This window comes from Culex pipiens, chromosome 2, assembly GCF_016801865.2.
Source record: "Culex pipiens pallens isolate TS chromosome 2, TS_CPP_V2, whole genome shotgun sequence".
Lineage (NCBI taxonomy): Eukaryota > Metazoa > Arthropoda > Insecta > Diptera > Culicidae > Culex > Culex pipiens.
Window position 1 is genome coordinate 81,836,122 of NC_068938.1, and position 4,792 is coordinate 81,840,913.

Sequence of the window (4,792 nt, forward strand, 5' to 3'; positions counted from 1 at the left end):
AACTTGTTATAATTTTTATGTTTCAATAAAATATTATCATCATAAAAAATATCTGAGTAGGCAGTGCCCATCATGTGAAAGGTAATTAAATTAAGAAATTTTGGAGAAAGGCACTATTTATTTCAGGAAATTGGGCATCTATAAGCAGAGATTGAACCAAAACTGATACTTTTTCATGGAACTTGTTCTGAAAACTGTTTTATACAATGTGATTGATTCTAAAATGTTTTATAATGTAATGATGTGATGTGGCAGAGGATTGAAATAGTAGTTTATGCAACAAGTTGCAAAAAGAGGATTTTTTCAGCACGAGTCGTACATTTATCCAACGAGGTTCACCGAGTTGGATAAATACGACGAGTGCTGAAAAAATCAAGTTTTGCAACGAGTTCCATACAACATTTTTTGCAATTTCGAAAAACACCCATTGAGTGAAATTTTAAGTCGAATTTTCATGTATCTTGTCAATAAATCGCTTAAATCAAAAAAATGTTGAAAAGTGTTACTTTTCGAAACAAGTGCTGAAAAGTTCAACTTTTCAGCACCCATTTCAGTGCTGAAAAGTAGAACTTTTCAGCATTTATTTTTAAAAGTGTTGCTATTCGATTCTGTTATTTTTGGTACAGAAAAGTAGGCTATTTCGTCGTTCAAGAATGACAGAAAAAGTAAGTAGTTTCACGACGGAATTGCAAAAAAGTAATTTTCGGAACCTATTGGGTGATAAACAGCTTATTAAATAGGTAAATAATCTATGTTTTGCATTGTTTAATGCTCAAATTTGTATCCGGGCAATGTGTTGTTGTATTTCCATGACAAATTGTACAAAGTAATGATTTATTTTCGGTCGTATCGGGGTTTCCTGCTTGGATTTTGGAGTAATTTATAAAACGTGCAAGAAATCTGATAAATTTGGTTCGATTTTTTTTATTGGAGGTCAAATATTGGTCAAATATAGTTGGTTAGAGTCCCCAAGGTATATTCATAAGAAATTTGAGTGATATCAACATGAATGCACCGATTTTCTATGAATTTTTTGAACAAATATCCCATAAAATCGAAAAATAATCTTAAAAAAAAAGTTGCTCTACGACGAAATATTTCGGTATACTCCGCAAAATATCGGGAAAGAGCCCTTCTTTGACGGTGCCAAATATCAGACATACCGGTTTTTGCCTTCCTCACCATACTGAGGAAAGGCTATAAAATCACTCGAAAAACGAAATTCTTAATTTGACCTCCTAGACCCACCTTCATGTATACATATCGACTCAGAATCAAATTCTGAGCAAATGTCTGTGTGTGTGGTGGGATGTTGATAAAAAAAATTGCACTGGATTATCTCGGCATTGGCCGAACCGATTTTGACCGTTTTGGTCTCATTCGATCCGTCTTGGGGTCCCATAAGTCGCTATTGAAAATTATAAAGTTTGGTTAAGTACTTCAAAAGTTATGCTAAAAAAACGATTTTACTATAAGTCCGGAAGATTGTAAAAAGGGTGGTTTTTGTAAGAAACCCCGTCATGTTATACATTTTTAGAAAGGTATTCAAAAGACCTTTCCAACGAGTTCAAAAGATTGAAGATCTGACGACCCTATCAAAAGTTATAAGCACTTAAGTGTTATTTATGAACTTTTTAGAGGCCGGATCTCAGATAATTTAACAAAAACGTTGTCCGGATCTATCATGCGACCTGTCGTGCGACCTTTATCTAATGTTATAAGCACATAAGTGCCCTGAATTATGAAGATCGGACTACCCAATCTTATGGTATGTATAATGAATCAAGTTTATAGAACACTAAAAGGTCTGCCCTTTTGTGTCTATTTTGGATAACATTACCCTTTAAATGTGAGGAAGGCACCAACCACCTAAGGGTGGATTAAGTAACGTTTTTATCTTTGAGGTCTCTTAAAAATACACCGTGATAACAAGCTTAATTTTTTATTAATTCAATTTACGAGTTATGAGTTACCTAAAACAGATTTGATCAATTAAAACAAAAAACAAAAAATAAAAATAACCTCTAAAACTTAATGCCAAATTAACAGAAAAGATTGGATGGAAAAAAAATCAAAATATTTCAGGAGAAAACAAACCAACTTCTAGGTATTTTCTCAAAAAAGTATTCGACTGCTAAAATGTCCAGGCATTATTTAAAAGTTTTTCAGCAAGTACCTGAGATAAATAAATTACCGTTCGTCATTTGGTCCGTCTCCCACAGCATTAGTTGCCCTTGGAGGTGGTGTATGAAATGATGAAAGTCCGTACGGCACTTCAAACTGCCACACTATTACATATAATGCATCACTTGTGGCACGTGGGAAAATGAACACCTTCGCCGCCGGGGCACCACCTTTTCGCTTCACGGCCAGCAGGGGGAGGATTCTGAACACGAAAGTCCTGACGATTTGCCGGGGTTGTGTGCGTAGTCGGTAGATTACGCGCTCGCCTCTCTGTCAAAACATATCCTTCACGCTATGGATCGCGATGTCAATCGAAGCGCATCGTGCAGTGAAATGATGTTTGCCACCGCCGCGACACACCCTCCCTCCCGCGAATGTTCCTCTGGTCGGCTAATGCGTTAGGTGAGGCTGCGTCCCGGCCATGGGGTGGACCTAATTTCAACTGATCAATAGCGCAGTAGCACTTCTGGCCTTTCTACTTTAACTTAAATCAAATTTTTTAAACCATACCTTTTAGTATTGGCAAGCATACTTGAATAAAATATATTTCAATCATTTCAACCCAACGACGGTACACAAAAAAGTACAATCTCTTAATCTACTTTCTCTATTCCTGCTAAAATTTTGTTGAGTTGTTTATACAACTTCCAATTTTCATCCAGAATAGTGGTCGAGTCATTTCAACAGAACGTCCTATCCTTAATTTTTTTTTCATACTGGTCGACATTTCTTTGTATTTTTTTTATTTTAATAAAACCAAAATAAAACTCTGTCCATGCATTCCCCGAGTCAAAAGTAGTCATTTTGCATCATTATTTTTTCCATACAAGTCTCCATACAATGAATTATGATTTCCGATTTTCAATGTTCAAAAATTAAACTTTTGAGAAATTCTGATCTCTTCAATAAAAATAATTCAAAAGTTGTATAATTTGATATAAACTATGAAATTAGGAAAATTATTAGTTTCATTTTTAAACATTGAAATTCTGATCAATAGTTTCCGACATATCGTCAAATGAAAATTACAAACTTATTAGGGATCCATAAACCACGTTGACCCTTTGGGGGGAGGGGGAGGGGGGTTAGATTTCCAAAAAAGTGTCCACGTGGTCTATGGATGGTCCCTTAGGTGACACTTAGAAAAACAAACATTTTCATCGATTCGAATCCTTTGTGAGGCTGTATCTCAGAAACCCGATGTTCAAGGTTTAGGGACAAAATTTTAGGAAATTTCTCAGCTATTCTTCAAAATTTCTACGCATAATTGTCCCATGTCATTTTTGGTCGATTCTGACTTTTTGTCATTTTTAGGTTTAGTTTGACATTTATATTGCGAAAAACACATAAAATCTAGTACTTTGTTCGGAAACTTATTGAAAACAACACCAAGTCTGTTTGTCCCTTCGTTGAACTTCTACGCATAATTGTCCCACCAAGAATTTTCTTTCACGAAATTATTAGTTTTCCGAAGTATTGTGTCTTGTTAACTTATTGTATAGCAAGAGGATTACGAATAAGAGTGATAATGATTAGGGGATGATTAGGGACGTCTAAGCGGGACAATTATGCGTAGAAACACAAAAAACGGTCAAAAAAATTCAATCGCGTTTTTCTCAGTTGCACTTTTTTTTAACATGGGACAATTATGCGTAGAACGGCAGTGCTTGTCTTTTAATAAGTATTGAAAAAAATGCAAAAAAATAAATTGTATACCTAAAAGCAGATACAACCAGCCATGTCAGATATACAGATAAATCTGTAGTATACAGTTTTTTTGATCCCAAAAATCACAAAAATATATATACGGATTTTTTTTAAAATGATTTAATTTGAAAATTTCAATAATTCAGTCATTGAATTATGCTTTAATATGATTAAAAAGCTTAAATCTGTTGTGAAAAGTCTAAAAAAATCTTCTATTGCTTTGAATTTGACATGGTACAGATAAAATACAGATTTATTTTTAATAAAATACAGATTTCCCATAAAATAATCTGGCAACGTTGGCTACAACTGCTGGAAACGGTACATTTTATAAAAAAAAAGTGGTAAAGTTTTTTCCTATTACAACATCATCAAGATGTCTTTTTAGGTCTCCTAAAACATATCATTTTTTTCGTGTATCTTTTTTTCGAAAAGTCCTGATCATAACCTAAAACTTTGCCGAAGACACCAAATCGTTCAGAAATCCCTTCTAAAGATGCAAAACTTTTGACATTTAGCTAAAAGTTAAATTATTAAAATACGTAAAGAGCAGAAAAAATCATAAAAGTTGAATTTTTAAACATTAAAAATCGACTCATTAGTTTAGCAGATATCACGAGTTGGAAAAGAGAACTAATTAAATGACTCTGAAAATACGATTTTTTCGTAAAACTTAAACTTTAAGAGGCTGTATCAAAACAACTATTTTCTATTTTTTTAGAAAATGTTTATTGCACGGTTGCTTTTTCTTTATAAAGATTTTTTAAATTACAAAAAAAAGTTTTTTTTTAACTTCTAATTATAAATTACCTATAATTTGAAAACGGTGCACTTTATCAAAAAATGTGTTAAGTAATTTTTAATTGCAAATCTGAGTTTACATCTAAAAATTATGTTTTAA